General features: G+C 40.9%; 1 protein-coding gene across 2 annotated transcripts in view; it reads left to right on the plus strand.

Moving 5' to 3' along the window:
- LDLRAD4 (low density lipoprotein receptor class A domain containing 4) overlaps positions 1-26367 on the plus strand; it is a 298477-nt gene that overhangs the window by 15912 nt on the left and 256198 nt on the right. Inside the window, exon 1 of one of the 2 annotated variants that reach the window (XM_087757339.1) lies at positions 18467-18483. The exons of the other annotated variant lie outside the window; for it this stretch is intronic. The gene's annotated coding sequence lies outside the window, so the exon portion shown is untranslated. Of the gene's footprint in view, positions 1-18466; positions 18484-26367 lie in introns of those variants that run through there. 2 annotated transcript variants of the gene reach the window in all.

A 26367-nucleotide genomic window follows, 5' to 3' on the forward strand; every position in this document is an offset into this window, starting at 1 on the left:
TTTTACAAAAAAATTCAGTTATTCTTTTTCTTCTCTTTGCATGAGCAGCTGTTAGATTCATGCCATCTCAAATGTTTAAGGAAGGAACAAGACTCCGTTTCCTGTCTTACTTTGCACGCTCTTGCTCCATACGTTGTTTAATTAAACTAGCTGGTGTAGAGGACCATCTGCCATCCAGAACCACCAAGATGACTTCTAGACCTTCTTGTCACTGTTAAGTTAATTTTCCTCTCACTGCTGTTCAGACTATTTTTCCATCCATTTCCACAAACTTTGGGAATCTTAGCTTACTGAGGGTTTCCTGGGTGCCAGGTCTGAATTTGACTTTGTGAGTATTCAAGTAGCCCTCTTGAGTAGGTCACTTTTGGACTCTGTATGGGATGTAGAGCTTATGTCATCCTCCTAGCGCAAGAAACCTTGCCAAGGTGGCAGAAAAGTGGCAAACTTTGCCACCTGTTTGCCGCCAACGTTGCTCTCACTTTCATTAAAAGCTGCAGAGGGGGACAGGCGTGAGCTGTAAATGGACAATACTGCTTATTTCACTGCAAGAGATCAGTTTGGTCCTGTGGTTTGAATTCTGTATTTTAAAAAACCCCAGAACTCCCCAACAGCCTCCTTGTGTCCCAAACTCCAAGTTAACAGTTGTCACGAAAACAGGGAAAGTGGAAGAGATGGAAACATGTTTATAAACCGATATACAGTGGTGTGTTTTCCCTGATCAGTACTTTTCTAGGTTTTTTATTTTAATTTTTTATAAAACATCATTTTCCTCCCTCCCCAGGTCTGCTTAACTTACTGGACGATTGAGCTTAAATTAAGTATTTCCTATATATGATTTTCAGGAAAGCAAATTTACTGGTCCCAACTCTGCAGGAGTCCTGTGCTGATGTTGATGGCTGGCTGTGCTCACTGGCAAGAGTACTGTTCACAAGTGAGATTATAACCAGGAAAACACGTTGACTACTCTCAAGACAGATTCTCCTTTTATATCTACGTCTCTGTTCGTAACTGAAAATGTGGGATATATTCGAATTTGAACTTCTGTTCATGTCTGTGAGGGGAAAAATGTCTTTACGTTTTAAGGTATTGCATATTGTGTCTGTGCAAATGTAGGTCCTCTTGATGTGAGGAGAGTTATTGAACACATCAAGATTTGCTCTCTATAAAGCTCTAGGAATGCTCACCTTGGTATTTTATGTTTTGGGGTGTGCGTAAGAAAAAAAGTCCACTTACTAACTTATGGTTAGTGGACTGTGTAGAAGGATCCCAGCAGCTAGATAGTCTTTTGATTGTGGCTATTTGGCAGAGAAACGTTAGCAGTGTAATTTTAGCAGTGTGCATGGTTCTGTGGTGATTTTCTTATATGTTATGCCAGATACAGAAAAAGATGGTTAACTTACAGACTTTCAAAAAGAAAGATTCTTCTTTTCTAAAACCAGGACCAGAAGGACATTAATACAATGTGACAATATTGCTTATTGCTCATGCTTAGGAATCAGTATATTTTGAGCATCTAGGAACTTTGTTTTATTGTTAGGAATAAAAAACTGTGCAATGTCAAATGCTGAAATTTTGAATTTTGAATTTTTTTATGATGCTTACAATGTATTCTCAAAGATACTGAAAGAAACCATTACTTTAACTAAAAAAACCAAAAAAAGATATTCTTTAAGTCTTAATATGAAATGGTAATTAAAAACAACAAACCCAGGCAACTGTAACCTTCCTTCATGATGTGTAGCGTTCAAACGGTGGTTGGAAGTTAATATGGAAACTTCAAGGAAAAGAAACATATCTGAATAGATTATCAGTGGCGCTGTTTAATGCAAACAAAATGATTCATTTAGACGTTATAGGGGTTACTTTGCCACATGTTGAAAATAACCTGCAAGATAAAAATAAAGCATAGTACTTAAAAAGGAGAGGCCAGAAGATTTAATACAGAAGATTTAAATCTGACAAACGAGTGCCTGATGCCTTGACTGAGCTGAGGAGCTGTTCCAAGATAGGGATGCAGGCAACAATACTCTCGTATCCCTGAAAATGCAAATGTGACAAAAATGCCTGTTGCTCAAGAGGACTGCTTCCAATTTGCCAGACACCTTCCTCACATATCCCTCAGTATGGCATACTGAGGAGGTTATTTGTACATCGATGTTCTTTTCTTCTGTGCTCTGCTTGCCTTTCCTTCTCCACTTCTTTGTTTGCCAGTGAGCTATTCTGGTTTCCTGCAAACTGAGTTAACGAGAGCTAATATTGATACTTTCAGGTAGCTTATTCCCATCTGTTCTGACTAAATACTGTAAGTCTTTATGAAGCATTCCATCAGAGGGGAAGGATTGCATTTGAGGTTGGGGGTTAGGGTACAGCTGCTTTCTAGAAGTTAAAGTTAAGCATATATTTAGAGAGGCAAAGAGATAAAAGGCAGAAGATGACTGCCTAGGGGGAGTGTATATGCATGTATATATACGTTATATATAAAGAAAAGAGTCAGTCACATGGATCTTTAAAATGAAGTGACTAATGATAACTGACTCTAAATCCTTTAGAGTATTCTGTGCACAGTTATCCCTGAGTATCCTTCCCTCTGTCCTTTTCTGTCTCCTCTGTTGAATGAATGCCAGTGGGGTGGGAAAAATGCTTTGAGTAGACTGTTACGCTGTTGTTTCAACCAATGGCTCATGTAAACCGGAGGATGATTGGAAAGAGGGAGCAGATTTCATACCTGCCTTCCAAGGAGCTGTGTGTTGTTTTGTCTGCATACATGAGAACGGTTACACAGTGAAGAGTCTTGAGTCTGGGACTGTAAAGAGGATATCCATACTATTTTATTATGTTGATCTACTGTGTCTTTTTTTTTAATACAAAATACTTATTTTGAAAGAAAAATAGAGTATAAGGAAAATAGATGTAATCCTAAGGCACTTGGTTTTACAAAAACTAAACTGCATATTGACAGGCTTTCCCAGTGGTAACTTGGGGACGTACAGGAACCTTGTGAATTACAGATCTTTGGGTGTGACTCATGTTGCATTGTTTATTGCTATCATGCTTACATCACATAGTCAAAAAAAACGTCTAGGTATCCATTCACTTTCTCTCACGATACAAGGCTTGAGCTAATTTCTGGGAGCATGTTCCCTTTTTCCCCTCATTGCTGCATGGGATATGTTCAGTACCTAACTGCTGCGTTCCTTTGACTTCCATTTCTCTGGTAATAAGAATTCATTGCACTATGGTGTTTTTGGGATGTTTTTGCCATATCCTAAAATATGTCTGATATGTAAAATCCAATATTTCTCTATTAAAACATATACATTCATCACACTGAATGATGAATGTTACGTTACACATATCATACTCTACTTTGGAGTGGCTATTGAAGTAATGTACTACACAGAAGCCAAGTAGGGCAGCAGATCTTGTGTAAGGTGGACTGCTCTTTGAATCCTTCAGTTTCTGCCAGGTGGATGGGATCTTTTAGAAATATCCAGTCTCCTTGTGTTTGAGTGCCATTGTTCTGGTGGCAGTCTGACCCTGTCCTAAGGAGATGATAATCCTTCCTGGCTATAGACAAGGCCAATCTGGTGAACTTTTGATATTGACTGTGACATTTAGCTTACAGTTAAAGCATTTTGTAGAAGTGGAAACTGTTGTCTTGACAACTAAACTCCAGCTAATAATAGATAACTAAGGAAACCATAAGTCCAAATATATCCTAATTCTTACAGAATTCAAACTTATTCTTGAGTTTGAGAGCTGATCTCAAGACAAATGTGTTTGTGTTTTAGATCTGTAGCATAAAGAGCTCAGACTTCATCGTGGCACAATAGTTTATAGTAGAGTTCATCTGTATCTGTTTTAGATGCTGTTTTTTCTGTGATAAAACGTCTTTTCTGTGCTAGTTTTCTGCAAAGATGGCTGTTTATTTGCACTGTAATGGCTCTTCCTTACATTTCAGTGAGTTAAAATTTCAAAGGTGCGTTGCAGTTCGATTGTGAATCATCATGTCAATCCAACGTACTGTGTATGCTTCAGAAGAACCCTGGCTTTCACTTGGAGAGCCAAGTCATAGATTCATTGTGATTTTTATCCTCCACTAGAAGAGCAAGAATTTCCTTTTCCTCCCCCACTTACTCTCTTAACAATTTTAAAGTTGAATTTCCAATATGATTTGTTTTGTGGTTGGGAGTTAATAGAGTAAAAGCAATGGCATGTAATGTGACAGCTGGAAACACTGGAAAAAACTTTCTCCTTCATTCGTTTAGTTTTACTATTTAACTTTGTTTTTTTTCAGTGGGCCCATTCCAGTTCTTTTTGAGATGAAAACCACTTACCCAGTCTTCATTAGCTTGCACTTAGCACATGGAGGCAAGTGCTTGTATACTACAGTAATACAAATATACAAACTTTTATGAAATAGAATATTAGACTTTTATCTGTCTTTTTCCCTTTCTTTTTTTCTTTTTTTCTTTTTTTTTTTTTTTTTCCTCCCCAGAAGAGCCAGATAGCTCCCCAGCATTTCTGCTGTGCTAATACTTCTTCCCAGAGCAGGGTGTGAATAGACCTCAAAACATGGAACTTAAGTTCTGGTCCTCATTCTGAGGAGGAGGAACAGCAGTTCTGTCTCAGCCTTAAGTTGTTCCTCTGGGTATAGGGTGCTTTAGAGGAGGCAGCATGAAGAATTTGTATCAGAAATCACATGTAAATGTCGTGTTCGGTTATGGCACAAAATAACAGGAAGAGTCTGAATTGCCTCCAGCACGTTTCTGGAGAGGAGAGAAAGAACTGCTGAACAACAGTAAAGACATCCTCTGTCGTGGGGGCCTCTGTGGGACTGCATTTTGGAGTGGGAGTTAGTGTAAACGAGTTTGGACAAGCTCACTTGTTGTGGTTCCATCTGTGGTTTTAAAAGAGAGATTTAACAGTGGGAGCTATTTTTTTAACTATTTGTGAAAGAACGAACATTGTATTTAAAATCACATATGCTGGTAACATTACTACTCTGCTGGAACTGTGACAGATCAGCTCTGAGAGAGGCCCTTTTATTACAGAATGCCTTTGTTCAGAAATAAATCATTCATCTACCACATGACACTGGAGATGATTGGGGTGTGATCTGACACTGTACCTGTGTTCGCCTCAGACTAGAAGCCTCCCCTTGCTGTCCAGCCCTCTTTTCATTCTGTTGCCTTCTGCAGGAGGCATCTTGAATAACTGATTTATGCCTTGGATGCAGTCTGATAAACCCTTTGTTTGTCGTGTGCCTCTGCTGAACCTTCAAGGGAAGACTCTTCTGTGAAACGGCCGTTGTCCAGAGAAGTAGCCCAAAAGCCATATTGGTGTCAGTTTTCTGCTCTGTAGTAATATGAATAATCACCGCAGTTGATTTTACATAAAATTGCGGAGCCAGGAGGTGCTTTGGGGATATGCTATTCAGACTGTGATGTCCTCTCTCATTTAAATTCATGGCAGAAAGATAACAGTTTTCCTTATATTTTCTTGAAATGTATATCTTAAGTCTGGCGACGTTATGAAGAGAAAGCCAATAGTCAAGACTATTAAGCTGATGCTAAGAGGTAGAGGTTTTCAGTTTCCACTCTTTTATTTCTGGAGGTTAACCTTAATGTTACGTACTTCCACCCCCGCCCCCGATCTCATTTTACACTTTGAGGTATTAGACTTATATTAGTTGCTGTTGTTTTTCACTGTATGAAGTATGGACATCGGTGTTTTTGTGATTTCTCAGATGGAGGTGGAGCTCTGTCCTTCGGCTGCCTGCTTTGAACATTGACTGCTGTGCTTAGAATCTGTCTCAAGAAATTCTTATGGGAGAGAATCCTCTCGAGTTTGGGTTTAACCAGGAAAGAAGAGTTGTATGCTTGCTTTCCCTTTTCTTTGAACAGCTGTAAAAGTAGGCATTCAACAGAAGTTAGAGGAACTGTCTGTATCTTGAATAGAACTTTTCATCTTTCGTTTTTGTAGATGATTTTTTGGACTGTCATGATACATAAGGCCTTAGCATCTTAATAAAGATAAGCAAGTTGTATGGACAAAGAACTTAAGTCTTCTGGGTTATGCTTAAGACTTTAGTTTATATGCTTTTGTGACTAGTATCAATCAGTTTGAGAGAATACTTTTCAGATAAAAAGTGGCTATAGTAATCACCTGCATAAAACACTTTCTAGTGGTCTTCAGGAGCAAAAAAATGCAAAAATATAACACTATATTAAATATATATTAGTATAAAGGGAAACATATATGCTCAAATTATAATAGACTGAGCATCTGTAGCTGAGGTTGCCTGTTGCTTTCAGTTAGGTAAGGCTATTTCAGTTGTTGGCAACTTTCTCAAATGTGAGCCATTGGAGCTGTAACTTTCCCTGCTGATTATCTGCTTTGGACTCATTATTTTGGACTGGAAGGCATTTCAGGTGCAACAAATCAGTTGAAATATTTCTGAGCATGAATTTAGGAAAGAAAATGGTCACTGTTGTCTCAGTGGGAAGGTCTCACCCATTTGTGCCAGTCTCTCTTAGACTCGACAGTTGGTGGTTGACCATTGCTGGAGCTGTGCCAGTAGAGCCGTTTGTGGCGCTGTGCTTTAAAGCCGGTTGCTGAAAGGGTCCGGATTTAGACTAACCCTCTGAGTGGGAATAACGGGGGAGTTACTGTTAATACAGATGGTTTCAGCCGTCCAGTTTGATTTCAGCCCTGCAAGCTGTTGTGGAGGCACAACTGGAGTGGGGTAAGAGGAGGGAGGGTCAGCAATCTGCAGGCAGTGAATGGAGTGGCCAGCTGGGGTGGAAATCTCTCAAGCAAGCTCTGCTGCTGAAGCCACTCTTCCATCTAGCAGGGGTACCATTATGTTTTACTCGGAAGCATCTTGTTTAAGAGAATAAACTGTGCTTAAATGATGATTTCTTGATAGGTTGAATCTCACCGTCAGCACTTTGGGAGCACATATGTATGTGTTCTGTGATCTCGGTCTGCCCCAGACGTATGTGAATACAGAGCACTCATTTGTTTGGGGAAAATGCCTCTCCAGGGGTCCTAAGTCCTGTCTGCATGTAAAAAACTGCAGGAGGTAACAGGAGGAATTTATAAGAAAAAATAACAAGAAAAAAACCTGTTTAGAAACAAGGAGCCTCTATAAATGTCCCAGTATGGAACCAGTATTATAAAAATGGTTGGTTAATTGTGTCAGCAACTGGAAGTAGCTGGATTTGGGAGTGAGTCAAGGGAAGGGTGATGCGGGTGAGTGGGTGATGTGAAGAATAACTATGGAAAAATAACTTCCCCTACCATATTGCATGACAGCAATGGATGGCATTTTTTTTTTATAACTGACTTAAAAAACAGATGAAAAAACATCCCCTTTGGTTGGAGTTGATCTACACGGTGCTGGTCATTGACTTCAGTGAGGCCAGGCTTCCATGTAGGTACTTAGGCTGCAGCTGATAAGATTTGTAGCTTCTACCTCTCCTCTTACGCAGTTTGCCAACGTTATGCTGCAGGTTCTTGCAGGGAAACTGTAGACTGCCAGTGAGGCTTGAAGACCTGCAGAATCCACAAATCCCTGGATTTCTTTTGTTTAACAAAGGAAATGGCTAGGCTAATAGAATTATTTCAGTTTAAGCCATGGGGCTAAATATAGAAATACGCATTGTCGGAGAGTTAGGCCAAGGAAGAAAAAAAAAAACAGGTTGCTGTAAAGTTAGCCAGTAACCTGTGCGATCATTCCCAGTAAATAACAACAACATATGCTGTCATATAAAAAGTGGAAATGGATCTGGAATGGCTGGTTAAAGCAGACTTCTGTCCATCTGTCACACAGGCTAATAAGTAACTTGTCTTTGTTCTTGTGTTTAGTGAGGGTGGCCCCATCAACATGTCAGTAAATATTGTTAGGAATGTAGAGGACCCATGTGGGTTTGGATGGATCAGAGCCAGTGGCGTGTCTCCATCTTCTGCAGTTGTAACAGAGAGAAAGGGAATACTCAAGCACAAACAGAAAATTCTAAAACACCTTTTGGGTACTGATTTAACATACAGTTTCATGTTAAGGTCGTGGCTTTCTGATGTAGATGCAAGGCGGAGGGGAGCTGACTGTCTCTGAGTTGCGCTGCCTTGCTTGGATTGGAAAGTGCCTACCCACTCTGCAGCTCAGGTCTGCAGCAGCCACTGCTGTATAAAGGTGACTCTTTCAGGTTTGTGCAGCTCAGCTTTTTGTCTTTAATCATATTCAGTCATGTGCTGGTCACTTCAAACTTATTCTTCCCAATGCTAATAAAGTACACTAATTTTTAAGTATTAAAACTGTGTCTGCTCTAATGCAGCCTATGGTAATTTCTTAGCCCTCTGATGTCTAACCTGTATTTCCATTAGAAATATTGCATCCTGTGCGTTCTATTTTTTTATTCTACTGCATTCCAGTAGCTGGGTAGTCTTTTCATTGACAGCATCTGAAGCACCAGGATACTTGTTCACACGCTGCTTCCTGTGATGAGCTGTGTAAGGCAACATCTGTGCAGTACAGACAGAGCCCCTGAAAGAACACGAGGTGCGTCTGCCTCCCTGCTTATCTCAACTTGCTTCTCTTCCCCCTTCTGTGCTTAAGGTCTGTCTTCCTAGTACCAGTTTTCAGTCTGCACTAGCAGCTTAGTGAAACTGGGGTTGATGTCTGAGATACTCCACAGTGACCTGTCGATGACCGGCTAAGGATTAGTCAGGTTCATTCTGCTGTTGGTGAAATGTAAGTGAGGTGGTAACATCCAGAGAGAGAGAGCATGGAGCTGCCGTCTATGGTAAAGGACTAGAGAGGAGGAGTAAGTGGAAGGAAAATGAACAGAGCAGAGCAGGGAAGAGATTGACCGAGAGAATGCTGAAGGCCTGAGGTGGATCTGGGAGAAACCAATGGATAAACCAAAACCAGAACACAGCAGCGGCGTATTATGACCGAAAAAGCGTAGAAACTATTAAAAACTATCCAGAAATAGTGGTGAGGAGTTACATTTTAGTTGTTTTTAATTCTTCTCACTTTCCAAGTCAAGAAGCTTGGTTATAGTTGAATTTCACCTGCAGTTTACTTATTCACATTCAGCCCAGGCTTGAAAACTCTGATCTTATGTCTGATGTCTTGCACGCTTTGGGGCAGACTCACAAATGCATTGATGTACAGTGCTCTGGACTTTTAGCTGCTTGGTTCTGGGATGGATGTTGTACACCCATCTTAGTTCACCAGAGCGTTTTGTTCCCTCTGCAATGAAAAGGGAGAATTAAACATGAAAATGGGATTCACAGCAGTCAGTGCTATGGCTGTGAAGCAGCAAATGAAAAAAAACACCTGAAGAGGGGTGTTTCCATTTTGTCCAACAAATGTTGGACGTTTGCAAAACACAATGCCAAAAGCCGGAGCCTTGGTGAGAAGGACCACGTGGGGGGAATCTTCTCCAGCGGAGGGTGTCCTCGCAGGCTGCCCCTCCTTTCCTCTGCTTGGGGCTTTTGCGTGAATTTAAAGAGGAAGGCTGGAGAGCCCGTCTCTGAGGCTTGTCTTTACGTTGTTCATTAAGGTACTTCCCTAAAAAGTAGGATTGGACTTTAGGACTTGAATTTTGCAGAACTTCAATTGCCCTTTGATTGAATGGCTCTGGTCATTAGTGCAAATGTAATGGGTTAATGTTCTTTGAGGCTAAAAATGAACGGCCATGGTGGGAGAACAGTTGTCTTTCCCCTGTGTCACGCTGTAGACAGACTGCTGCTTCTCTTGTCAGCCTCTGATGTAACTTAATTAATTGTAATGGAATTACTCCTGATCTATAATTAAGTGAGAAGGAAATTGAACTGGACAATGTGAGAAGCTCCCTGTGTTGTTGCTTATCATTTTGAAGAGAAATGGAAGAGTTCACATTTCATTACTGCCAGTCTGTCACCTTGAACATGAAATCCTCCTAACTAAGCACTGTTTCAGAAAAAGAGGTACTAGGTGTGGTGTGTAGGTTCAAGTTTGCTTTTTCTTTAGCTAGTTGCTTAAGAACTGTTATGATCTTAGGAGGATACCAAAAACTGAGTTGCAAGGTTCTGGCTTTTTTTTTTTCTTTTTCTTGCTTTTTCTTCTTTTTAAGACGTACTGTGCTAATATCCTGCAGTACCGCCACATAAACCTGCAGTTAATCACTGTGGGATCCTCACTGGCAGGGAGGTCATACAAAGCCCTGCCTGCTGACATACCTTGTCTGCCTTCTGACTTTTGGATTTGTTTTATCATACGGGGAGACCATGGTTCACGTTTCACTGGAGCTGTTCTGGGTAAGATTCTTCTTTTCATCAGATTTTCAGCAATCTTTTGCTACTTAGGTAAAGAGTTACACCACAAGAACTAGCAGTGTGAGGACTTCCATACCCGTGTAGCGAGGTGGTGGTTATATTAACTGTGGGAAATAGCAACCATTTCTGGTGTCCCTGGTTGGGTACGCGGCCTTTACAGGAGCAGTGCAGCTCTGAAAGTGGAAGCCTGTGATTCACATTTGAAGTTAAAAATAAAGAAGTGGCTGGTAAGAAATTGCAGAATATCAGCGATTCCTTGGGGCCTGCATGGAGCTTGTTGTCATCAGGAGTACGCCAAAGGTAGCATTTCTCTGATAGCTCATTTTTCTTGGACGCTCCCTGTGTTAGTTTTGCTGTTCTTGGACATCTGAATTAATTGTCCAAGTTCTTCTTTAAATCTTGGTTTAGGAGTCTTTTTTGATAGACAATTCTTTTGTACTGTATCAAGGTAAGTTTTAGTACTCCTTTCCCCCTACTTGAGAACTGTAATGAAAATGATTTGTCATCTATGTGAGGAAAGAAAGTGTATTTGGCCAAAGGTTAAATAAAAAGGTAACTTTGAGAATATAGTATGAGTTAGAGCTTGAAGAAAAATAAATATGATTGACTGGGTCTGTTCTGCTTATCATGAAGTAGTTGCTTTGTTCTGTGTGCATTTAGCCTCTTTGTTGTTCTTAATTTTTGGAATAATCAAGTTGCAGCATTGCTAATATTTCTTCTTAAGATATTAGCAGCACTGATTATTAAATGTCTGGTGGTTTTAATTTTTAAGTCAGCTTCTCTTGAAATCCACAGTTAGGTTACTTTGCTATGCCATGGCTTCTCAAGTTCATCCATGCTCTCTAGCCGATCCTCGTGTTTAAAGTAGCAGCACTTTCATTATCATATACGTCTCCAATACTGACACACATGGCTTCCTCTTTGCACTTTTTGACTTATCATAACTATTTGGTATGTTTTCTAAGTTAAAATGCATGATTTAGTGAAAATGAGATTGTGAGTCTGTAATTGCACAGGTAAGAAATATTTCCAGAGTTAAGATGATGCTCAATATTTCATTTGAAAATAGGAATACTTCTGTTTTGCAGTTCAGTAACTTAATTTTTGTCTTAAAAGTAATCATGATTGCTGTATGAAAGAAAACAAGTATCAGTATTTGTGGTGTTATTTGATTTAAAAAAATTAAACTTTTTAATAAAAATGAAGTCGAGCTTTAAACTGATCCTTGGCTTCTAAATTTTATTGTTTAAAATGATTTTTAGTGTGTTTTTTTATTTAAGGACTTATCCTGGACTGAACGCTGTTCAACCATTTACCACACTGAAGTGATCTTACTGCACAAGCTGATAATAATTATACCTGATTTAGACCTAGAGAGAGTAAATAATTACCTGTATGTTACATCTCCCATCACTCAGTTTCTGGAACAACAGAAATATTTTGTTGAAAATTCCTTGAAATTGAGGCAAAAAGGCCAGCTGCAAAGGATGCATCCAGGCTGGATGGGAGAGCTAGCAGAGGGGACAGATTGCATGGGGAGGATCAGTTGGAAGCGTATATAGTTCAGGTACTCCAATTTCTGGTAAATGTGGGATCATTTATAACATCAGTGAGGTGAAAATATGAATCTGGTTAAAATATAATAGCAATCTTCTTTAGAGTGCAGTTATTTGGAAAACAGTGTATATCCTTATCTAAAAGCTGTTACTTACTTTTGACTTGGATAAAAACATTCCTGTCAGAGTGACAGAAAAATGGTATGTTTAACAGTTCACTGAGTGCAAATTTTAAAATACATTTTCTGATAATAAAATGTATTTTTGGTAGTGTTTATATGCTGTCACAGAACTCTATTGCCATATTTTCTGTAGCTGTTATTAAATGTTTGAGATTGATAGGCTTGGGAAGGTGGGGAGGGTGCAATAGAGGAAAAATAAACTTCTGATGAAATGTCTGCGCCGGGTGGTTAGAATTTTGTTTAAGCTTGGTAGAATTTGGGAAGCGTGTGTGCCATGTCTAGCGATGTGAGAGAACAAACAAATTTCCAGTTATCCTCAAGGCAGACCCTCAGCTGGTGTAAACTATCACAAAGCAAATGATGTTAATAGAGATTTTATTATGTTTCTCTAACTAGTGGAGAATCTGTCCTTCTGTCTGTTGTTTCCCAGAAATGCTGCTGCGGTGTCTGTTGGATTTGAGCCATTTTTATTAAGGAATTCTTGGTGTTTAAAAACTGGTGAATGACTTCCAGTTGAGCCTATCCTCTCACTGAAGTAGTGATTCTCACTTTACTTTCACCCTTTCTACAGAAATGTAAGGGTACCTATGTTGTCATTTGTATTTCGGTTTATTTTTCAAATTTTTATGTCCAGGGTAATTTGAGACAGCTTCTGCATGGTTAAAATAGTTTAGGTTGTAAATAAGGCACCATAGATTAGCACTAGCTAAAGATTCAGTTGTGGAAGTTCATCTAGATGACCTTACTGTTGCCAAAGTTTTTGGACTGTAAATGGCTAATTTTGCATTCTACCCAATGTCATTTATTGTTAGCTTATTCCTAAGAAACTATAAAATTCTCGTTTTGATATGTTCTTCTTTTAAATGCAAGAGTTAAAAGGAGCAGAGAGAAGTATCATATTAGAGTAATTCTCAATAAACAATTGATTTGGAACAAAACCATCCTTAATGATAAGTGTCCTTTGAAGATGACCTGTGATTACAACCCACAGTTTTGCTGTCATTTAAGCTAGAGGGGACATGTGTTACTGCCTTGCTGAATTGATGAGATTGGATGGATGATTGAATGATGAGACTGCAAGCCAGGTCTTTAGCTTGTCAGCTCATGCCTAATTCACAATGACAGTGTGCATGCAAGGCAAGTGTCTGTATTCTGTCATATTTAAGCTTCTAGTTACAGCCTTCTCTCTGTGTTAATGCTGTAGATGCTCCAAAACAGACCGGAGAAGAAAAAGATGGCCATGGACAGAAAGGAGTGGCCAGGTTTTGTATACATCACTTGCTGGTTTTTTCCCTGTTTCCTTCTTTTAATGTTTCCATATAGAAGTTATATATGAAGGAAGTGTTAGCCATTAGCAAAAATATTTAACTGTGGGAAAACAGTCTATGTTTTTATAAAATATATTTTCAGTTCACTGCCTGCCTTTGCGGTTTCCAAAGCATCTTGAGTCTGCCGTCTTCCCTTTTCTTTGGGATTTTCACGTTTCTTCTGTTCTTGCCCCTTCTCCCTCACTTGGCTCTCCATTGCACAGATGTTTTCATCACTGGGAATTGTGTTGGTACCAGTAACAGTTAAAGTAACATAATCAGTTCCAACTACTGCGTGGAGCTGACTAAATTGCAAGTAGTTCCATATATTGAAGCTGTTGAAATCTTTCTAGTAATTTATGTTTTAAAATGTTTCCCTATTTTATTGTAATGCTTTTACCTCTGCTGCTTAGCAGAAGTCTTGTGACAGGAAAAGGGAAAGTAGCTGTCTGGACCTGTTTGTTAAATGAACATCAAAAAAATGCAAGTTGTTAAATGAACATCAGAAAAGGCAAACATGAAAATGCTGCGACAAGAGAAAATAGTTTTAAAGTGTTACTAGTAGGTTAAAACAATTCAGATGGAACTGTGATCTTCTAGAAGTTGGTATCATTTTAAGATTGATGGTTTAGATTTTTATAAGATGCTGAAAAATTCAGATGCAGTTACCAGTGAATCACTTTTTCCTTCCATGTTTAGGTGGTTTCACAGGTGAAGCTCTTTATGATGCAGCTCTTTAAGATGAAGCCACTTAAGAGAAGACACTCCACATACATAAAACTACTTTTTTTCCACCTGTGTGATTTGCTTCACTGTGTTCCTAGTGATTGTCACACCCTCATTGTCGCAGGCGACTCTGTTGCGTTGGTTCACTCACTGTCTCTCAGCCAAATGGAGTTACCTTTCTCCAGGCAGTCAGTGGAAATAGGTGGTAGGTTTTTTTCCTGTGACAGGGTCTGCTGTGAGGTCTTTTAATGCCATCAGACAAGTCAGAAATGTAGGCAAATACTTGGAAACAGTGTAAATCGTGTGACATGAACTAGTTTTGAGTCCTAGCAAGTCGAACAGATACCAGTTCTGCAGATACTCTGTCCTTGTCTCAGAGGAGCGGTCTCTCTGAGCGCATGCGATGCAAAGTGCTCTGCTCGACCAACTGAAGACTTGGACCCCTTGCAGTTTTAGTGCTGCTTTCATTCATTAGACTGGTTCCACAGCCTTACTTTGCAAGACGTATTACATAAATCACGTATATTATTGGTTCTTTAGATTGTTTATGTTTTCTTTGGCTGGATGAGTAAGTATTACGCAGACGATTTGGGAGGTCGCATAAGCTACAGAACTTACAAATGTGAAGAAGTGTTGTGACATAGTTGAGTAAGTTGTTACAGCATGCTGTGCTCTGTGCATGTGAACCTGCCTTAATGCACCTACAAATGGGAAGATTAGGCACATAATTGATAAATGTCTTTTGGTTTCCTTTTTTAGTAAACTGTGTATTTTTTCGTTTCTGTCTCAAAGAAGGGGCTAGCTCTGGACTAAACTGTAAATACATGTTCCTTTTTTCCTTGAAGGGTGGAAGTAGCAACGTGTGACACATCGCGCAGTCTCCACTAAGTCATATGTTACATTCTATATGCATGTTTGGCCCTACCTATATATTGATTGGCACAACCAAAACCATGATTTGGTGCATAGGTTTTAAGGAAGCGTGAATATACTCTTAATGTTTCAAAGGGATGCATGGAGTCAAATTAGGATTCATACTGTCAAAATTGTAGAAACGTGGACAGTTAAAATGGCTACATTTGCATTCAGCTAGTTTCACTACAGATTAATAAAATGTACAAGTTATGAGATGGTGGTGTGACTGCCTTATTGGAAAAGGTCTTTGGGAGCAGAGCAGCAGGAAGTGTAGAATCTGCGTGATGTAGCATGCAGAATATATGTAATATATGGGTATCAAATGAATAATTAATATAGTATATCAAGTGTAATACAGTGTAATGGGAGTATTTTTTGATGTACTGAGATACAGTTGTGTTGAAAATTTGCATAGGTGCGCACAGGAAAAATCTAGAGTTATTGCAGACAGTTTGACAAGTATATATGTATTTTCCACAGTTTTCTTTAAAAATACTGGGTTCAGTTTTTACTTTCTTTATTTTGGCTTTTTATTTAGCAGTATTTAGTTAGAACTGTACAATGCCCATGTGAAATGATTTGTTGTCAAGGTTTCTATCACAGTGCATTGAATAGCTCTTGAATATGGTCTGATTTCTTTGAGGTAAAGTTGGCTGCTTTTAGAAGGTGTTCAAAGGACAGATTCCTACACACTTACAAAGAGGAATCTTAGAAGAGAAACTTCTTAAATGACAGGAGAATGTAATTCTCATTAGGGCTGGGCTCAATCTGTTGAGGCCTTTGTTTCTGAAATCGTTTAGGACTTTGTGGTGGGTTGACCCTGGCTGGACGCCAGGTGCCCATCAAAGCCACTCTATCACTCCCCTCCTCAGCTGGACAGGGGAGAGAAAATATAATGAAAGGCTCGTGGGTTGAGATAAGGGCAGGGAGAGATCACTCACCCATTACTGTCATGGGCAAAACAGACTCTACTTGGGGAAAATTGATTTAATTTATTGTTAATCAAAGCAGGGTAAGGTAATGAGAAATAAAACCAAATCCTAGAACACCTTCCCCCCACCCCTCCTTTCTTCCTGGGCTCAACTTCACTCCCGAATTCTCTACCTTCTCCCCTCCAGTGGTGCAGGGGGACGGGGAATGGGGGTTGCAGTCAGTTCATCACACGTTGTCTCTGCTGCTCCTCCGTCCTCAGGGGGAGGACTCCTCACACTCTTCCCCTGCTCCAGCGTGGGGTCCCTTCCATGGGAGACAGTCATCCATGAACTTCTCCAACGTGGACCCTTCCCACGGGCTGCAGTTCTTCACAAACTGCTCCAGCGTGGGTCCCTTCCAGGGGGTGCAGTCCTTCAGGAACAGACTGCTCCAGCGTGGGTACCCCGCGGGGTCACAAGCCCTGCCAGCAAACCTGCTCCAGCGTGGGCTCCTCTCTCCACGGGTCCACAGGTCCTGCCAGGAGCCCACTCCAGCACGGGCTTCCCACAGGGTCACAGCCTGCTTTGGGCACATCCACCTCCTCTGGCGTGGGGTCCTCCCCGGGCTGCAGGTGGAGACCTGCTCCACCGTTAACCCCCATGGGCTGCAGGGGCACAGCCTGCCTCACCATGGTCTTCACCAACGGGCTGCAGGGGAATCTCTGCTCCGGTGCCTGGAGCACCTCCTCCCCCTCCTTCTTCACTGACCTTGGTGTCTGCAGAGTTGTTCCTCTCACATATTCTCACTCCTCTCTTCTCTGGCTGCAATTGCTGTTGTGCAGTTTCTTTTCCCCCCCTTCTTAAATATGTTATCTCAGAGGCAACTACCACCGTCGCTGATGGGCTCGGCCTTGGCCAGCAGTGGGTCTGTCTTGGAGCCGGCCGGCATTGGCTCTATCGGACATGGGGGAAGCTTCTAGCAGCTTCTCACAGAAGCCACCCCTGTAGCCCCCCCCACTGCCAAAACCTTGCCACGCAAACCTAATACAGGTTTTTTAAAAAATTCAGGCTGTGTCATTATTGAGTAACTTAAAACCTAAACTGGGAACAGGATCATAAACTGGAGGGAGAAGAGATTCAGTATATGTCTAAGTATATATGTCTAAGTAATATACCTTAATTTACATTCTTCATGCTTACTTTAACAAGGATTAAATAATTGGCTGTTTGAAAATTAGTGGTGAGTTAATATCTTTGTTTTCTGTGCTGGTGTCAATCATAAGACAATACTGGAGTTACTGGTTGCTTTATCACTATTCTAAGTGAGCATAATATACACAGTATACTTGAGAGATTTAGGAAGGTTGAGAATTTTATGTAATCCATCTAGTGTATTGGTGCATTTGCGAAACAGGAGTATTTTCCACAATCTGTGCATTTCCACCAACGTGTGTTCTGTTTGTGTAGCGCTGGGCCAAAAAAAGGAATCTCAAAACCTTGGTATCTTCAGCATGCTGTCCAGAAGTGGCTATTAATTTCCATAATTTTCAGGTTTATAAACCACACTGCACTTCTGCAGGCATTTGCCAGCTGTTTCAAACAATTTGCTACAGAAATTTACATTATTTTAATAAAACCTGTGCTTCTTATCTAATATGGCATCAGTTAGCACTGAAAAGAAAAAAAAAAATCTTTCTTCCTCTGAGCTTGTCTACTTTGGTTGATTTCTAGAAATTAATTTCCAGTGCCTTGGTACCTTGTGAGAAATAACAGGCAGGACTTCATGGTTATAGGCAGTTACAGTGCCTTTTACTTGACAAACGAATACGTTTATTTTTCCCTGCTCTGTTCACTGAAGATTTCTTTTGCCCATCAGGTTCGGATCTAGTGCTGCAGCTGTGTTCAGGTGGGCCAGCAAGGGATAGCACGAGGACTTGCTCCCCATTTTCTTCGCAGTGGCAGTGTGGGGCGTTGATAAGACTTCGGTTGGAACCTGTTCAGGCAGGACAAGCTACTTGTATCCTGCAGGTCTCTGATGCAGCCTACTCTTATCCATCTGTCTGTCCCACCCTTACTCCATCGTACTTCCCTGTAGGATTCATTTTCTAGATTAAGAAACAAGTGCTGTATCTTTTAATCTCTTAAATCCCTTTTTCTGTTCTTGTTTCGTGGATGGGCTTAGCACTATTTTCTGCAGATGCAGTGAAACATCCTGTTGCAACCTCCCCCTGTCAGTCACTTGACAGCTCACTTTTTCCTTTCAGAACAGTGACTCTTGGTCTTCCCTTTCAGAAACGCTGCCGTGGTTGCTGTAATCACAGACTCTCTGAGTTCTGGTTAACTCAAGTATATCACAGTTTTAAACTGTGTGTGTATATTTGATTTACAGAAATTTTTTCTGCAACTCAAGGGGCTCCAAAGGCTGGTGAAGCAGCTTTCCAAACAAAGTCAGCAACAAACATTGACTTGACAACCTTAGTAGATGAAGTAACTGGTCCGTCTGCAGTTTGAGAAGTCCCACACAAGCTCTACCAGCATGCCCCAGCTCCTGATACTGAAGGTAAAGGGTGTTTCCTTCTTGGGCTCACAGTTGAACCTGCTAAAGAATGTGAGATCTGATAGTGAGGTTGTGTTGTGAGGACTGCTTGTGGCGCGTATTTGCCAAGATATGCAACTGTTCATGACATTTCTGTGAAGTATTTGATTAGTAAATGTTTTTAGTTGAAAACATTTTCGAATTGTATAGATATATTGCAGGTGAAAGGTCTGGTGAATGAAATCCACTACCAGCTTGCTCTGCAAATCTGTTTCTAGAATCCTGAATTCTAAAATGTGTCTTAATGGTGAGCCAAGAAGGAAGGTCCTTTTTGGTTGCCTGGAACAGCCTCTTCCTTTCTTCTGCAGCTGGACTCTTCTCAGCATCTGCTTCCTCAATGCCGTTTCTTTTTTAGCCCCACTGTTTGAGGAGGGTTTCTCTTTTCTCACATCGTGCTGCAAGTGCTCTGTGGCGTGCCCTAGTGATGGTACTATACTGGCCAGTTGTGCAAACACATCTGGCACTTGCATTCTGAAAAAGCCCTTGTAGGCACATGGATGAGGGCTTGCTTTGGTTGTACTGCATCTGCGTTGTGGTCCGGTACATGAAATGATCCAATGCAACTGCTGTTTTGGCACACGTAAAGCACAGGACGGATAGTTCTGCTTCCCAGGGAGGCAGCTGTGTGAGTTCTTGGTTATGTGGAAGTACCAGTGCTAGCGATGAGAGGAGAGCGCAGAGATCTTGGAGCCCTAGGTGCAACTCACAGTTCCTCTCAAAGAGGAAATTTACTTTGTGGAGGAAGGTTTCTCTTCCACAGTTTGAGCTTTTCCCTAGCATATGGGTAGGTAGGAAGAGTTTGCCGAATGTGTGATAGTTACATAAAACATGCAACATCTGACAGATACGAAAAGGGTTATAATAAATGATTCCTTTGCACTCCCTCTCCGAAAAAGCTAAACAAAATGATAATACAAAGTCCATCAGGTTTTCTTTCCCGTTTATGAGGTCCTTTAGGTTAGTGTGGAAGCTCTGGCTGTGAGCATGGGCTAACGATGGCTGGATCTATTTGGGAGCTTTCTGTTAGGCAAGTACTGTGCTATTTCAAATTACAGTGTTCATTTTGTTTTTATTTGCCATCGCTATTAATACTTGTATATATGTGGGAGATTATTTCCCATATCTCATCTCCATTTCCAGTTCTACATCTGCTATACCCCAGAGATACTAGAGGCTGCTTGAAGTTCTCAGACTTTTTTTGTCTCCTTTCTCCCTTTTCTGTCTTTCCCATTTTTAAAGCTGTACTAGTTTTCTGAAGGATAAAGTGAAGTTAAAAAAAGAATTAGAGTTTTATTTAGGAGCTGGGGATTATTTTGCTTTACTGGAAATATTTAGCCAAGTTGGTGGTTTGGAAATATTTTCATGAGAACTGCTTGAGCTAAAAGTTACTGCGACAAAATTCCATAAAAATAACTGTGAACTCCAGTTTATAACAAGGTCATTGTTGGCAGTTAAAAAACTTTCCGTAGCTGCAAGAAAGGAAGAATTATGGATCAAAGTGATCTGGATTTTTTTTGGCAATTTAAAAAAAAAAAGGTTAACATTTGGATTTGAACCCCACTGTGACTAGTTCATTTCCATTCAATTTTTACTCTGTGTCCTTAATAAGAATGACACTGAGGAACAGAGGATGGGAAGAGACACTTTTTCTCTATTTAAAATTGGTTCCGCAGGATGGAAATTTGGCAACAGACATGGAAACTAAGCAAATCTGTTTACAGAGCTCTCTGCTTCTCCGTATAATGAAACCAACAAAAAAGCTCGAATAAAGAGAGATTTTAATGATGAAGCCACACTTTGTTGAAATTTTTCTTTGTGCTGCTTTCTTGGTCTTTTTAGCTTATTGATAAACTGCTTATTTGGTGTGAGATGTAATGTAAATTGAGGGTGCCAGCACTCATCTTGTGTCCTGTGCTCTTCAGAGCTTCTGGCCACCGTGGACGTGAACAAGCCAGATACAAAGAGCCTGGAAGTGGTGATATCAAAGAAGCTGAGAGTGTTACAGATACTGCTAGGATAAATGTTAGGAGAGAACTTTTATGAGAGGAGTCATTGCAGGTTTCAGACATAAATTTAAGGGTTGGGCTGTAGCTACTGTTAATGCAGGAACACGTTGGTGTAAGTGGAATCAGTTTCCCATCTTGAACTCCTACAAATCATTGTCAGATCTTTTCAGAATTCATGTGGGCGTACCTGTGCCCTCCGTGGTGTGCTAGCAGGAACCAGCTAGGATGGGAGGCTGGAAGGACACAATTCCCTGTGCCGTTAACTTAATGATCAGGAAAAATGAGCCAATACGGGGATGGAAATTAGCCTATTAATCTGGTAAAGAACAGTAGAAATTTGCCTGAGATCAAGGAGAAAACCTGGGAGAAGCTGTAACTTGTTGAGTCAGAAAATTTTCTGGTGCTCTGCAGTTGCTGGCAGTCTGACACATCTGGCAAATAGCAGGAAAATATTTTAAATTTTTTAAATATTTGCTTACTTTCTGTTCCTCAGATTAAAAATTGTTAGAAAAATGAATAAAGTCTCCTCTTCACTGAAGAGTTACAAAAGGAGAAATTGTTGTTACTGTGCCTGTGCCACTTCTTAACGGGAGCCGTATATAAAGGGGAGACGTTGGTGGTACCTTAAATTCCCTGGGTTTTAGGCTTCAAAATAAACAAATGCTTATGGGTCTCTTTTTTTTTTTTAAAAAAAGTTGTTGTTTTTTTTTTTTAAAGGAGGAAATTACATTCCTTTGTTCCCCAACATCTTGTCTGCAAAGATGCAGAATTCATCTATTGCAAGGATAATATTTACTTCATAATGCGTTATTTACAAATGTGTTACCTGAATGAATGCAAGCTCTGTGGGAAGAGTCACCTTTTCTTTTATGAAGGGAAATGCCACCTTTCAAAGTAACTGAAGCCCTTTGCGGGAGTGTCGTGGTTTAACCCTAGTCAGCAACTAAGCCCCACTCAGCCGCTCGCTCACTCCCCCCCGGTGGGATGGGGGAGAGAATCAGAAGGGGAAAAGTGGGAAAACTCGTGGGTTGAGATAAAGACAGTTTAATAGGGAAAGCAAAAGCCGCGCGCACAAGCAAAGCAAAGCAGAGCAAGGAATTCACTCGCTACTTCCCATGGGCAGGCAGGTGTTCAGCCATCTCCAGGAAAGCAGGGCTCCATCACGTGTCACAGATACTTGGGAAGACAAATGTTATCGCTCTGAATGTCCTCCCCTTCCTTTTTCCCCCAGCTTTACATGCTGAGCGTGGCATCATATGGTGTGGGCTATCCCTTTGGTCAGTTGGGGTCGGCTGTCCCAGCTGTGTCCCCTCCCAGCTTCTTGTGCACCCCCAGCCTCCTCGCTGGTGGGGTGGGGTGAGGAGCAGAAAAGGCCTTGACTCTGTGTAAGCACTGCTCAGCAGTAACTAAAACATCCCTGTATTATCAACTCTGTTTCCAGTACAAATCCAAAACATAGCCCCATACTAGCTATTGTGAAGAAAATTAACTCTATCCCAGGCAAAACCAGCACAGAGGGTGAATGTGCAAGTGATTAAAAAAGATCTGGATAGCATTCAGAGGTCTTTGACAACATTTCTTATCAGAAGGAAGCCAAGCAGCTGTGTATGAAGAAGGAGGGCTATGTCATGGACTATGTGAGTAAAAGATGGGAAGAATAAAGTAGGAATAAGTGGTCCCTTCTGACAGTCACCAGTGCAGTTGGACTAGTTGGTGTATTCAGCATATGAGAAGTACACTGGAAAAGGCGCTCGTTGATGAAGTGAGAAAGTTTGCTGAGGATACTAACTTGCTCGTGGTAGTAAGGTTGAAGTGAACCGTGATGAACTGGAGGAGTGCCTGAGATGGCTGTGTGACTGAGTAGTAGAAGGGCAGGTAAAGTTCAGTGCAGATAAATGGGAAGTCATTTACATGGGGAAAACTAACTGTGATTGCACTAAAAAATGATGAGCTTTGAGCTGACTGTTACCATGAGTGAGTCAGTTACCAGGTTATGATAAACAGCAATGCAAATCAGGAACTCACTAGTCTACACTGATCAGAAAAGCAAATGAAATGCTAGGAAATATTAATAAAGCAACAGAGAATTAAACGGATGGCATCCGTGTTGCCAGTGTTCACTGAACGCTGTGAGTTCGTGGCTCACCAGCATCTTGTATAGCATAGGTCCCCTCAGCTCAGAAACGATACAGTAGGATGGGAAAAATTTGGAGAAGGCAGCAGTCGTAAGAGAGATGGAAAGGCTTATGTACAAAGAAAACTGGCACTCTTTATCCTGGAAAGAAGAGACATTGGAGCGTATTCTTGAGGTTTGCAATATTGTGAGTGATGGGGAGAGGGTGCACAGGTTCAGTTGTTCGCTGTCTCTTCCAACATGAGTCCTAGGAGGCATCAGGTAAAGTAAGAGTGTAAGCAAATGGAAGAGAGGTGGGTCATCTTAAAACACTGTGCCAAAGAATATTGTGTTTGCTGAAAGTTTACATGGGTCCACTTCTGACACTACATGCTCAAAAAAAAAAAAATTTAATTTTTTTTTGTAATTGTATGTATGATGTAATAGATAAGTGCCCTTTGAAACATTAATGTTTTCTAGGGTCTTTTGCAGTTTTGTGTAGCCTTGTATTTCCCCCAGTAGGTAACTGTTACAAGCCTATAAGGAAAAGTGAGATAAGCTGATTTAGCTGAAATAAGTGGCCTCCCTATATGTATAAAATTATTGAAATCCTTTTTTAATGTGTGAGAAAGCCTTTTTGGTTTTTCTTATTTAGTCTCCCAGCTTCCTCAGTTACTTTATTTGGATTTTAAAAAGCAGTCTTGGATTTAGTTTCTAGTAAATGTCTCCACCATTCCCTTTGTCCCTAGAAAATAACTCTCTGGGTGTGTTTGAGAACTTCAGTTGTGCATGTAGGAGAAATGCTCTGAGTTATAGTGGTGTGGGTTTGTTGGCAGCCCTGGATTCTCATTAAGGCATTATGCCTCTTTAGGCATGCATGTTGTCGTTAAAGAAGATGAAATTGTGCTTTAGCCCTCAAACGTGGCAGGTTCCTTCTCAGTGCATTGCCGGCTGCTTCTGAAGTGGTCCTTCTTTAACCACTGTTACTGAAATATCAGGTCCCAGGTTTGGTGCAAAAAAGCGGTTTTTCATGCAAAGAAAGCTAGGAGCTCTCTGCCTCAGTGTCCTCATTGTAGCAACAGGACATGCTTTTCTTGAATATGCCTTTCCCAGTTTTGGAGCTCACGCTTCCATTGAAAGCAAAGGAATAATGACAACACTGAAAGCTTTCAGCTGCAGCTCCCCGCACCTCCCCAGGTTGGGTGAGCTCAGTTCCCTTGTTCCTGAGGTCACTCACCTCGGTAGCACCGTACGTTATGTTCATGTTCTAGGTGCATGCACTCGCCTGTGTTTTGTGCGTGTTCTGTGTGTTTTATGCCTTCCCCCGCTCCATCCCCAGTGCCTGCACCGTATTCTGAACCTTTACTCGAAGTGTTAACAGTCATCCTTGGCAGTCGCATCAGGGAACCGTGGGCCGGCCTCTGTTGCTTGGGCTGTCACATCCTTGCTCCTTGGGCTATATCTGGTCTGGGGATTTCCGTTTCCCGGACCAGCTGGAGAGCTCGAGCGTGCACGCATGAGCCTCCATGGCTCACCAAGCCCTGGCAAGGGATGTGGTGGTTTACCTAGCGACTCTGCTTGGGGTGATTCCTCACAGCATTAGGAGACCTTCATTCATTTCTATTCTGGTGGGCACTTTCTCTTTTAGGAAACGTCTCTCTCTTATAGCATTACTTGTCTGTGAAAAGGGCCAATGCTCCTTTTGGTTATGCAGTATCTGGTGTGATACTTGTGTGTGATGGACTTCGGTGTAATGTTTTGCTTCTGAAGTGAGAGACGAATCTGGGGATGGTCTTGAACACGGTTGCAGAGAAAGCACAAATACCAAAGTTTAATGGGAGCCCAGGTTTCCTGATGGTAACTTGTTGTGCTAACAGCAGATTCATTTGTTTCCTAATTAATCAGAAAGAGTGTTCTTTTTATTTCAGCCATCTGGTGGAGAGCATGTTGTTTAGCTTCTTGCTACTGCAAATTGGAGCTACACAGGAAAAAGGATGTTTCAACTTCTGTTTTTGGCTTGTTTTTCTAGGTTGAGTCAGTATAGAGCACGTTAAAACATACAGTAATCAGTTGCAAAGTTCATCTCTCAAGGACTGCAAAAATTTAACTTAAATTGTCTTTCCCGAAAAGACAGGATGATGATATTGATGGTTTAATTGCTTATTATTACTTGTTTTATTCCATGAAAGCAATTGTCAAGACAAAAGTGAAATTTCCTTAGTGAACTGCAGAACTATTCTAGGATACTGAATTTGTTACCGCTTTGTAGAGAACATTCAATGTCGCTTTTACATTTCTTCTTTGGATTAATGTCAAAAACATATTGCCTGTCACACAATTTGTCGTTGAGTGTGCCATTAGCTTGCTAACTCCTCACAAGGATCTTAAAACATTGCATTTTTTTTCTCCAGAAGTCCCGTTAGCGCAGCCTTTCTTTGGAAGCTATATTGTTCTTGTGGAATATTTTCCAAGGAGCAGTCTGTCCCTATGCGATGTTTACTGTATTTTTGCCTTGCAGCCAGCAGATTTTAGTACAAACTTGCCTGGGGGTGGCCTTGTCCTATTTTCCTCTTAGATGGTTCTGGCATTTATAGAGCTTGGGAGATCGTGCTTCTGAATTTTCCAGTCTGAAGAGCTCGAGCCAAAACAGCAGGGGAGAGAGCAAACCTGTACGTTGTTTGGCTTACGGCAGCTGGGCCTGTTTTTCCTTTGACCTAAAGCAATGGCAGATTTTCTTGGGTTTTGTGTGGAGGAGGGGGAAAGTGAAGAAGAGGAAAGATACGTGAGGGAAACCGCTCTGTCTCTGTGCTTGGAAAAAGCAAACATTTCCCCTCCCCAATCCCTCTTTTTGCACCCCTAACAAAGGTAACGTAATAAACTCCAAGCTACTTTTACATTGCATGTCAAGATTTTCTTTGAGTTAGTTTAGGAATACTGATTACTGATGAGAAAAGGGACTGTGCTTTGTTTTAATATTGCATTAACATTTTGAGCAACAAACTCTTTTTATGTTGTAGTACCATAGTGCTTGCGGAATGGACTTTATATTATAGGACTGGCTCCTTTGCAGTTTTTAGTGACATTTGATAGCTTCCCAGCAACCTGTATTTTCTCCCTTACGTCTTGGTCAGCAAAAGAAACTCATGCCAGTTAGGGCCCAGAGTCTCTGCTGGGGAATGAATTTTGATGGATGAATGAATCTGGGGAAAATACGAAATACCCTGCAGATGGGTGGCTTGGAGAACATAACAACTCTTCGAGTTTGGCCTTGTGCTGGGACAGCCTTTGGTGTCTGTAAACACTGTCTCTGCAGTCATCCCCTCTACCTGAGGTTTCCTGTGGAAATACATTTCACTGTTGCTGCCTTTTACGTGCCCTAGTCTTATATTTATCAACGGATGTTTCAGTTAAGTTTTGCCTTTATGTAACAAGAATACTTAGTTGTGCCACAGAGTGAATTTATTCCTTGAGGAATGGTTTTGCATGTGATTGTTGGAATCCCGAGCTTATGAATTCCAGGAGCATAGGAGAGTTTCCTAAAAAGTTTGTGAGAACAGTGAGTGTTGAGGCTTAGTACATGTTTGAAGTGGAACACAAATTAACACTGCCTATGTGTGCCAAGCATTTCCAAGGGATTCACAGTGATTAAATCAAACTAAGAAACATTATTTCTCTAAAGATTGATAGGATTCCTGCTTGTATGTCTACGCTAGTGTGGGACAAACAGGT

The sequence above is a fragment of the Nipponia nippon genome, unplaced genomic scaffold, assembly GCF_047370975.1.
Source record: "Nipponia nippon isolate SJK-2023a ecotype South Korea unplaced genomic scaffold, ASM4737097v1 scaffold_1, whole genome shotgun sequence".
In the NCBI taxonomy this organism is placed as follows: domain Eukaryota; kingdom Metazoa; phylum Chordata; class Aves; order Pelecaniformes; family Threskiornithidae; genus Nipponia; species Nipponia nippon.